The sequence below is a fragment of the Cibotium barometz genome, chromosome 21 (assembly GCF_041138505.1).
Source record: "Cibotium barometz isolate CiBa-2024 chromosome 21, ASM4113850v1, whole genome shotgun sequence".
In the NCBI taxonomy this organism is placed as follows: Eukaryota; Viridiplantae; Streptophyta; class Polypodiopsida; order Cyatheales; family Cibotiaceae; genus Cibotium; species Cibotium barometz.
In genome coordinates, this window is record NC_141066.1 from 40,934,861 (window position 1) to 40,947,136 (window position 12,276).

Below are 12,276 nucleotides of genomic sequence, written 5' to 3' on the forward strand. Positions count from 1 at the left end.
TTAAATCTCAAAGTAACCACACCTATATTCCCAACCTTGTACGTCTAATGTTATAAAGGCAACCTATGTCCAATACCACCTATTCCAATTTTCTTTCATAGTTGGTATTGAGGGGGGTATTAAGAGACTAAGGTTATGTAGAAGGGGAAGAGAAGGGTGTGTGTGTGAAGGGACTTAAGGTCCACTAGCTCACCTATTTAAAGGTGGAGCTAGAAGGCATTTTGTATGGAGCAAGAAGCCTAGTTGTATTTGAGCAACTTAATAAGCAAGATATTTGCTTGTATTTTGTGAGTCCCTCTCCTCCACATACTTGATCTAGCATGAGCACCACGAATTTACTGTGCAGATAGAAAGGGTGAGACAACATCATATGAACCCTATATTAGACTAGTCATAGATTACTGGAAAAATATGCTAGAGGATCTTGAGCATCCAATTTTATCAGAGACAAGAATGTAAAATTTTTGGCCAAAGACACAATTGCGAGATCATGTGAATAACTTTGATAGGCACAGTTCATAGGCTATGAGCAGTGGAACAATCACTATTGTGGTCCTTTAAGTGGTAAGCCAAGGGAAGAGTTTAGCCCGATAATAGATGCTAAGAAAGGAAACTTTATCTTGGTGAGGTTATCTAATCCAATTTATTCTATATGGCTTGGTGTTTCCCAATTAGAAATTAAGATAGATGCAACATCACCTAATTTTAATAAGGTAATAATTCAATATTAGGCAGCTTGTGCTAAGAAAAAAAGACTAAGTGATGCAAAAGTCTATGAGTCAGAGGATTGTTGGAGTAAGTTTTGGGTGGAGAATAAGAAGGATCCACAAGTTTGGGAATGTGTTGATGCAGTTGTATGGTCATGGACGTCAAAAGTCACAAATACTAAGAGGATTAAGATTCGGCAGAATGTGCATAGAAAATCACAAGAAGGCTTGCTTAGCAATGGAGACTCACAAATCTCATGACTTATCTAGTAATGTGTTCTTACACTTACATTTATCAAATTCTACATAATTGCTTGTATGTATTTTGAAAAAAGGTCTTTCATTGATTTTATTGATGGTGTAGGAAAGCATTGTAAAATCCTAGGAGAACATATATTAAAAGGTGTTTATAAATACCACCCATTTGTGTGATTTTATTAACTTGCATTAAAATCCATTGAACCCCTAAATGATGTAAAGAAAACCATCCGTTGTTTGATCATTCAGTCTCCCAAAGTTCTAGAAATGTTTCCAAATTTCATCCAATTTCAGATTCTCAAAATGTCTCCATTCGCCCAATTTATCTAATACAACCATTTTTGTCATATCTTTGCCCAAATCTCTTAGTAAAATAAAAAAAATAGAGCCCATAACTTTAAAAAATAGAGAAATGTTAGATGTCCTCGTATTTTTCACCATCAACTATTCTTTCATGTCAGATGTACATTGTGGTTAGCACATGGAAGTTTGAAAAACGTATTTCATTTTTTACATTTTCTTTATGTTCAACTTTCTACTCTCCCTCCTTTTTCATTTGTCTACCTTTTCATCCCCCTCCCCCTTTTTTTGAAGAAATTCAATTTCATCATATCCTCTACATCTCTACTTCTTTCTTCAAAAAATTTTACAAGTAGCTTCCTCTCCACCTTCTCCTAAAATTGCATTTCATTTGGAAAAAGCCTTATTGAGTTATGTCCATTTTCTCACATGAGCTTTCTCTTATGTGCACCATAGCTCCTTTGATGTGTGTTTCTCTTCAAGTTGTGCTCTAATGTAGTAGTGTTGTTCATTTTTATAGGAGCAAGGTTGGAACCATAACATTGTGTGTGTTAGCATCTCGTTTAGCATCAAAACAATGGGTTGTAGAAGGTAATATTTCTTGTTGTTTGAATGCTTATTTGTTACTTACAATCTTTATTTAGTACTGTTCTAACTCAGGAGTCCAAGTTTAGTGTTTTATTGCTATGTTTTTTTGTTTTTTTTTGCACCATAGCTAACTTGTTATTTTCTTTTATTTATATATAGATTCATGTATATGATATCTATCTTGGTCCCAAGATGCATCTGGTTGGTTGGTTTTCTTAGGTTGTTTGGTGATGCTTATTATAAACTCTAATACATTGTTGTTGCTTCATAGAATGTTCTATCCGCTTAGGGTTACATAGGAAACAAGATGTGCTTAGGGTTAGTAATAATGTTGATGGACATTTTCAATAGGAGAGATAATGAGGGTAACTAGATCTGCAATTAATAGACCAAGTATTTCATGTGTTTAAGGTTAGCACTAAAGTTCATTGTTAATGTGTTTAGGGTTAGTACTAATGTTGATTGTTAATATACAAGGATTTTATTTTACAACAGAGGAGACAACCTATAATGAGAGGAGTGGCTCAACTTATGCTTTATGTCATATTGATGTAGGGTTTGTTTATGTTTTGTCTTGATGTGTTGGTGTTTATTTTCATAGGAGCAAGGTTGTGAGCAACAAGGTTATGTAAATCAAAGCAATAGGTTGCTATTTATTTCTTATTGTTTTAATCTTTATTTGTTGCTTACAATAGTAACATAGATATTTATTAATCATGTAGTCTAACTTTGTTTATTTGGTGCTTTGTTTTCTATTTTAGATGTCTTCAAGGAGGAGGAATATAAAAAATATGCACATAGTGGAGGTCTTTAATAAAAGAGATGATGAAGGCAACTCGATCCCTGATGATCAATACAGTAAGTTAAATTGGATTTTAATGCGACCAAGTACTCGTGGGAGTTTCAAGGTCAAACTCAAAGATGTAACAAGCCCCAACAAACAATGGAAATGTAGAATCATAGAGTTTAGGAGATGCACCAATGGTATGAGTACAATAACAGAGGCTTTCATTCAGCATGTTTATATCTATAAAGAGATTCGAGTGCATCATGACAACTTCAGTGTAAGACATAAGCCTAATAGTAAGTGCTTTGTGTTCTTATTCTTTCAGCCCATGGTTATTAGATAGAGTTTTAATACAAGCATATTTGTTGCTTACAGCTTTATATTCATCTACTTTGCATGAGTGACAAAACGTAGAGTGTTTAAGTGAAAAGCTAAATGTTTTACATGCAGAGATAGGTGCCTTGATCTATGACAAAAAGAGTGAAAGTGAATTGGCATCTTAGAATGTTTACTTTTATGATTCATTATATGTTGTGGAGAGACATAGTTTGGAGTACATTCCACTACCACCATTATCTAGCCAAGAATGGTATAATCCTAGTTAGACACGTTAGAAGCATGAAGGTTCAAGATAAAAATTGATGTTTAGGTGTCACAAAACCCTACACGGGCTCTATAGATGTGCATCTAAGTTGGTTTATTCCATTTAGTTTGTTTGCACATTTGTTTGGATCTTGTGAAGTAGTGAAGAAAACTAAGATTACTTACCAATGCAAGTTCCCATCTAAGGATTGGATGACTCAGTTACTAGTAGGTGAGTCATGTCATCTCAAGAGAACTCACCACGATGGTATCATTGAGTGGAAAATCATTGTGTCAAATGTTACCTTTAGGTAAGATTACACTTATGTTGATTTTTGATAGTTTTTATTCATAAGTACTTATGTTGATTGTTGTTGTTGTTTTTATGTTTTATGTTCGTTGTTGCTTATTTTTTATGACATGTACTTCATTGCAAGATAAACTTTATGCATTCGCTCAAGTATAGGAGGTGGCGACTTCTACGAGGGGAGTGGCTCAATGAGGGCTCAGCTTGGACCAAGACATGTAAGATGGCATGCATTCAACACTCATTGATGTGGTTATTCTTTGGGAGGGTCATGACCATTTTAGCATAATGTAGAGAGTCATTGGCCCCTTAGTTTTCTGAGGCAGGAAATCCAAGTGATGTCCAATGATCCACCTTGTAACTTTTATTTCAAATTGGATTATAGGAAGGTTGGGAGTTGGAGTGAACATTGCAAAACATGCAAGAAGGAAGCAGTGTGTTACTCCACACATCGTTGAGATTGTGGAGTCAATGTAATTCTTATTCTTCCAAGTGAATGTAAGAAGCTATTTCTCTAAAAGTGTTGTGGTTTTTCAAGTCTAACGTGTTTCAAACCCATGAATATGTAAGAAAACAATGATAAGTAAGTACGAACATAAATTTAAGTATAAGTATATATTTAAGTGTAAATAATAATACAATTAACCATGTTATAAATAGAAGTATCATTTATTATATTTTAATGAATTGTCATTGTCTTTTAAGTCTATAGACCATAAAAATAAATATAGCTTTAAGTATATATTTAAGTGTAAATAATAATATAAGTAACTATGTAAATAATAATATAATAATATAATTATAATGTAACATAAAAAAGAATTATGATTTATGATCTATTATATTTTAATGAAGTGTCCTTTTTTTACTAGATTATAAACATAAGGTATTAAAATAAATATAAGTTTATGTCTATTTGTAAGTATAATAATAAACATAAGTATAAATTTATTAAAAATATTATAAATTTGAGTGTAAGTATAAATATGAGTATAAGTTAGATAAAACTCATTTATACTATCTATTCTCTAGCTCTCCATTTGTGTGCTAACTCTCCCCATCCGCCACTACCCATCATGGCCGTTTCCCTTGCTTTCGCCGCATGAATTAGCAACACTCATGATGCTCACCTTGGGGACCATATATACCCCAAGTTTTGCAAGAGTTTAGACCTCGAGGCTGTCATTACCACCTTAGACCCAAACTCCACCTTGTTAGTTGTATTTTACACAGCAATCAACGACTTTACCTACTCTATCCCAAACTCCACCTTGACTTGGATTTCTTCGGAGTTCCTCTTCGATATGAAGAGTGAATTCAACCATAAGAAGTCGGTGAACAGAGCTCTAGCTCATGTCGATCATCTCTGCACTACCACTATCCTGACCTCCTATGAATAGAACATCCCACTCGATATGATTGAGCAAGATATTGCTTTTGCTATTTACATCTTGGACTCTGATGTTGAAGAGCCTAAGGATGATGACATCCATGTTCTCCCACTGGTGGAATGCATAGATAGAGAGCCAGAGGAGACCGCTCTAGACGTTATTGTTAAGACCGCAGACAACTCTCGCATGGCACTTACATCCATCTAGCCTCACGAAACCCAAAGTCACAACCCACCACTAGCTTCATTGAGTTCCATCACCATTGAAGTGGTGGAGTACTTCCTCATGTAGGATGTGTTGGAGCTCTTGGAGTTGAGAGAGGAGGAACTTTACATTATAGTTGTGCGAGATGCCACTGATGAGTTCTTGGACATTAATTTCCAAGAAGCCCTACCATAGGTCAATGAGGGAGGGCGCTTTGATGATAGTAGTGTAGATGATATCTCTACTATCATTGCCATATAGAAGTAGATTGAGGATGTAGCACCTCAATATGAGATTTCAGATGAAGAGTTAGAGCGCTTGTAGGAGAAGCTTTTCGGACCTAGACCACCACATGCAACACCTATCGTCGAGTCAAGACCCATTCTAGGAGAGCAAATCTAAAGGCATTCTTGTAGAAGGAGCCCGCTGCCCAAGCACCACTATGCTTTGCTAGCGATAGAGTCATCATGATGGTCAACGACAAGAAGTTGTGATAATACCATACTGCAAGGAAGAGGATCCAACTTTAATGGATATCTATGATGCTTAACACAAAAGGATACAAGCCTCTTCCACAAAAGCCCCTCTACACCTACCATCTGCATCAACAACCAACTCTCCGATAAAGCCTCTACTCCATTAACCCCATCCTCACCTATGAAGTTTGATGCCAAAACCTCGCAATCAGCAGCTACTCCATTAACTCCATCCTCACCTATGAAGTTTGATGCCAAAACCTTGCAATCAGCTACTCCATTAACCCCATCCTCACCTATGAAGTTTGATGCCAAAACCTCGCAATCAGCAGCTATTCGTGAAGAATTTCCTAGAGCCCAACCATCTAACTCTTACAGGGAACTCAAAGGAAAGGCCCCAGCTCCTATGCATCTTCATCGACAAACCTCACCAAAGGAGACAACCACATGCTCAAAGGCCTCATCATCGAGAACCACTCCACAAGAGACTCTAACCTCATCATCAACAATGCCAATGCGTCTTAAACCTACAGCCTCCGCACCAACCAAAGTCAAGGATGACCCCAAACCTTCCACATCACCCCAAAAGATAACTACACTGCGACAACCACAATCAATATATCTTAATAGTATCAAAATATGGGTGGAAAAGCAGCTACTTGTAGCTCAAGGCTACTATGAAGGTGCCAATCAAATTTGGGTGCCTCGACAATCAAAACCTCTTTCTCAACATAGTACTCAAAAGCCAAGGAAGAAGAAAAGTACTCCACAACACCATCCACAAAAGCCTATGCGAGTTCCTCAAAGAAATCCACCAATGCAACAAGTGTGGGTACCAAAAACATTGCTATAAGCACAAGGGTCTACCAAAGAAATACCAAAGCTTGGGTCCCGAAGCGCATCACAAAGTCCCCTAAGCTTGCACAAAGAAGGAAGCCTCAAAACCAAGCACATCGGCAACCAAATTACAGCGTTCATCAAAGATGGGTACTTCAACAACAAGGATACCATGATGGTAATTCCATCATATGGTTTCCAAAATTGAAGAATGTGAAGAAAACCTCACCACCGACTTCAACCCCAACAACTTCACCTATAGTTGGACAAGAATGAAGGCCCAAGAAACAACAAGCAAATCCCTCAATCACTCTCGTGCACCCAGCACCAACACAAGATCTTGTATGTTCAGCAGTCTTCCCTACTGCCTCGATAGCATTTCAGCAATAAATTCAAGATCAAATACGGAGACTTAAGAGCACATCAAGAACAAAATAACAATGTTCTTGTCACCCCTTTGGAAATGATAAATGATCCATCCTAAGCAAGTGCAAACACAGTTGTAAAGTCACGGCCCATGTCAGTCTCTACTCTTTCACGTCATGACTTTCACGTCTTCTCTTTCATGTCATATGTTTCACGTCTTGGATCTTCACGTTTACACTTTCACGTATTAGATCTTCATGTCATGACTTTCACGTCTACAGTTTCACATCTGCACTTTCATGTCTTGGATCTTCACGTCATGACTTCCACGTCGGCACTTCCACGTCTTAGATCTTCACGTCATTACTTCCACGTCTTAGATCTTCATGTCATTACTTTCACGTCATGACTTTCACGTCTACACTTTCATGTCTTAGATCTTTACGTCATGTCTTAGATCTTTACGTCATGACTTTCACGTCTGCTCATTCACGTCTTGGACTTTCACGTCATATGTTTCACGTCTGATACTTCACGTCTACACTTTCATGTCTGGTCTTTCACGCCTCAGTGTTTCACGTCTTAGCAGTTCAGGTGAAAAAAATTCGAGGTCAAAATTTACAAAATCAAGGAGTTCCATCTCACGGCTTAAGTCTCATCATGGATTAAGCCATATCACACAATATGCTTATTGCTTATTTCTTCTATTCTTTTGGCTAAATTACTGTAGTAGTTGCTCCATGAGTACGAATCCATTTGCACCAATGCCTCACCATCAAGAACTTCCAGGTACATCTCTAGATGGGGTGGCCATGGTGGGCGAAATCCTGGTCAATGGTACAACCCATCACCTGGAATTTTCCTTCAAATTACAGAGGCAATTCCCACTTCAAGAGCATGTGGTAGTAAGCTAGGGGATGAAGTCCTAAGTGATGTACTTCATGAGAGTAGTCATTGTAATAGAATTAGGCCTCTTATGAGCCTAAAGTGCCCAGCCGAACAACATAGTTTAAGTGAGTGTCAACACTTATGGCCATGTATATAAGTGAATTTCTCTCATAATACAACATACTCTCCCATTGTACAATTGAGTCTTGATCTTGCTAATCCTCTTGATAATCTCTCTCCAGCAATGCGGCGGTGTGACAATGCTCGTGGGAGACGCGGTGGAATTGCTTCTCAAGGAGTTGTAGAGCTTGGAGACCTCAAGGGCTACGAGCTCGGCCATTGAAAAGATCCACGACAATTGCGGTTCACCAAGTAATCTCTTTGTGTTTCAAGGAGGGTTAGGGTGAGCCTTAACACCACCGCAGCAACATCGCAATTGCAGGTGGAGGCCTGGCACTGTAGCTCTCTGCTCTATGAGATTAGGCAATACCAAAAGATAGTTCAACTGCTCATGCCGAAGTTATCCTTCCAATGTGTGGTGCAAGAGATCATCCAGGATCTTCAACTCCGTCATGACATGAGGTTCTGGGTTCACGCAGCATCAAGCCCACTACCTACGCGGTGGACAACTCAGGCCTTAGAGGCACTCTAGGAGGCTATGGAGGCATTAGTAGTGGATTTTTTTGGTGACATGGTGTTTGCAGCTCTCCATGTGAAGAGGGTCTCCATCACTAAAAAGGATATGCAGTTGGTGCGACGCATGCGATGCTGGAGAGATCCTCTGGGCCATGATCTTTAGTTATATTTGTATATATCTCGCATGAATGTAATTCTAAAAATCCATGTAAAGCTTAATGTATATCTTGATAAATATACAAAGTTTTTGCTCTTATCTTGTGGTGTAAATAAGTCTCTTTTAATTTGAGTTTACATAATTTGTTGATTTATTTATGTCTTCAAATGGCTACAATTTTCATTTAAGTTACGTGTATAATTTGAATTTATTTTCTTGAGTCGACTAATAAAATGCATACAAGACACGTATTAAACAAAAAAACTGCGTAACCCAAATTTCCATTCATAGCATAAAAAATTACAGCCATCAAAATCATCAAAGTTACATAGTCATCAAAGTTACATAGTCATCACATCGCTATATCCCAGGCTTCTTACTACTAGGCTCTCCAGACACTGAAGCTGCCTTGATGGCTGGAATCAAAACATCGTACCCTTCAAGCTCTTCTCCCTGATGACCGTGGGATCATGTACCCCCGCAAACAACAATGCCACGGGCCACCACAGAATGTAAGGGGCCCCACCTTTGAGTTGAGAACAAATAAAGCAACTTTAAGTGTCAAAGTAGAATAACTTTTTTTAAAATTGAATTAGTTGAAATAAGTTTGAATGAGGCACCCTTTGTAAGTGCTTTAAGATTCAAAAAGTTCTTTGCATACCTTGGAGAGAAACTCTTATATGGAAGAGACTATCACATCATTGGCAAGTTTCCTTTAGCACAAAGTCCTGAACTCTTCCTTGGCCCCTAGACCTTCCACTCTTCTTCAGTGTGCAAATTCATCAAGATACACAATTTCTTGCTCACCAATGAAAATTAACGTTAGCATCGATCATGCAATGCATGGGAGGAATAGTTTTTTTACAAAATTGCCCCAAATTTGATATATGGGGACTTTATGACATGTAGACCCCACACATGTGATGACATGCCCATCAGAGGCCTGTAAGGGTTTTGTCCGAAGGTTCGCATGAGAAGGTTTTGTTTTTTCATGATGCCATGTCCATCAGAGGCCTGTAAGGGCTCTGTCCGAAGGCTCGCATGAGAAGGCCTGGTTTTTGCCTTCTCCAACAAAAACCAGGCCTTCTCACATGAGCCTTCAGACAGAGCCCTTACAGGCCTCTGATGGGGGCATGGAATCACATGTGTGGGGACCACATGCCATAGAGGCCCCATATATCAAATTTGGGGAGCATCTGGTAAAAGGAAGTTACCTTCTATGCTTTGTAACTTAGGCTAAGGTCCTTTATACCTATTTTCAATTAATTCTAATTGCACATTCGAAAGTTTTTTTTGAATTTTTGTTTCAGGGGAAAGCATTTTAGACACTAGGAGGATTTTTATATCAAAAAATATCTCAATTTTGAATTACGTCCCTCCAGACATTTTCTCTCCAGGCTAAAACGGGATCTTTCTTTTATTTCAGAGAGGGGAATAATTATAAGATCAGAAGGGGAGATTCTTACACTTGCACACACCTCAAAAGCTGGAGGGAGGAATCTTACACATTGTTTTATGCAACAGGTGTACCATTGGAGATATATGTGTACCATTGGAGATATATGTGTACACATATGTGGATTGGGCAAGTAGCATCTCAGACAAGAGTTCTACCAGTGGATTTATGTTTTCATTAGGGAGTGCACCTGTCCACTCCACTTAGCATGTTCACATTATGGACTGCTTGTATATACTCTATTATGTGTGTTAGTCATTTTATCTTCTTTGTAGACCTCTTTTGTTGCATGGAGAAGAAGAAGAGTTTTCAGCCTCTCACCTTGTGTGTTCTCTGCTAGGGTTTGTGTGTGATTGCAAGAGCTCAAGGTCTCTTCTCCCTTACATCTTTTCATAGTGGGGTCCTTCAACACATAACCTGCATCTGAGTCCATTTATGCCCCAAGATCAAATCTGCTTCCAACACATACTTAACCACCACAAAAACTTGCAAGTGAGGGGGTTAGTTTCAATATACATTGTATGTTCAAAGTACCCCAAACATGGCATGTTCAAGTCTTGTGTAAAGGTAATCCTTCCAGGATGTGCCGTGAGTGTTGGTTGACCTAACAAATCCCATAGCTCGAAGGTCATGAGATTATGTTCTCGTGTTGGGATAAAGCTATGCTTCAGCTATGGTGATTTCATTTGAAATTTCCAATCCAACCAAAATCCTAGGGATTTTTTTAGTAAGATATGTTTGAAGTTTCGGCTCCTGTAAGGTTTCTTCCTCCTGTAATAACAATTGTACATTGCATGCAGGAGTGTTCAAGGTGACTGTTTGCATGGATTCATCTAGTGAATACAATGATTCACTTATCCAAGGTCCGCCAAGGATGACATCATACTCAAGGGAATCTAGGGTGACATGAAATGTAAATTCCATATCGCCATCGATTGTTCGAGTAGTGTATCCAAAGTAGCCTAGAACTTCAACGTTTTGTTCATTGGTTCCTTTTGCAAGACTATTGCTTGTCAAGGTGAGTTTAGGTTGTCCCAATGACAAATAAGTTTCTATTATCATGATGTTATGACTTACTCGAGAGCTAATCAATGTGCGTTTGCACTGAACATCATTGCTTGTAGGGAAATCCAACCATATCATGATAAAATCTTCCAAAGGAACCATGGGTGTTTTAGTTAGTGTGTTTCAATTTTCAGATCCTATGTCTATTTCATATTCCCATTCACTTTCGTCCTCTGTTTGGGTCTCAACTTTTTTAAAAGTACCCAATGCGTACAATGGCACACTTGGCCGTCTGACAATTCTTAATGAGGGTTGTTTGAAAACTTGCGAATCATGACATTCCTGGTTTATATAGTTCGTTATGTCCTTGTATAACTCAGGTTGAGCCATGAAAGGTGCAAGTGTTGATGTGATTTTGGCTTTATCATCAGAGAAGAGCATTGAGGTTTTGAGAGATTGTTTTAATCTTGTAAGGGAATTATCAAATTCCTTACGTTCTTTCTCAAGCCTATAGTTTGTATAGTTTGTGTCACTTGACACTTCTGTAGTATGTCTTCCTCTTGAAAGGGAAAGCAGTACTCCTCTAGGTTTTGTATCTTGGTTGCTGGTGTAGGTTTGGCATTATGTGGCTCAATCACAATCGATGGCCCTGTAAGACATTCAACCATGCTGAGCATGCACTCTTGAGCTCATTTTTTGCATTTTGCATATGTCATGTGATCATTATTATCCATTTGGGGTGGTTGGGTGGGATCTAGTTTCTTGATTGGTCTATGTGGTGCACTGAGCGAAGAGTAAGAACTTATCTCATCCTCACTTAGTGATGTGCTAGAACTTGTTTCATTCTTTGACTTTCTTTGGTTTGTCAGTTTTTCACTATGTTTACCCATGCGACGAGATCAAATTTTCTTTTGGGTTTTTGTATCTTGTGTCATACATATGGGTGTTGAGATTTGTGTGGTGGTCTTTGAGAGGTGGATGCTTCTGCATCATGTATAACTTTTGGCTCTTTTGTGTTTATGTCCCCTTTTGGATTTATGTCCTCTACAAACTCCTTTTCCCTGTCTTTTACTTCGACCTTGGTTTTGACTGCCCTTTGTTTTTCTTGGGTTTAGAAGGTTTTGTTTTCTCTTTTGGGTTCTATTTTAAAGCATGTTCTTCTACCCATGTTGAGTTATTGTTTTTTACACTCTTCTTGACTGTTTATTATGCCTTGGCTTGTAAGCGTGTAAGCACATTCAAGGGCATCATGGCCAATTGCCCATTTTGTACACTTAAGATGTTAAGAGTTGTATTTTGTGAGACAAGTTGCATTGAAGCAACTTGTCTTG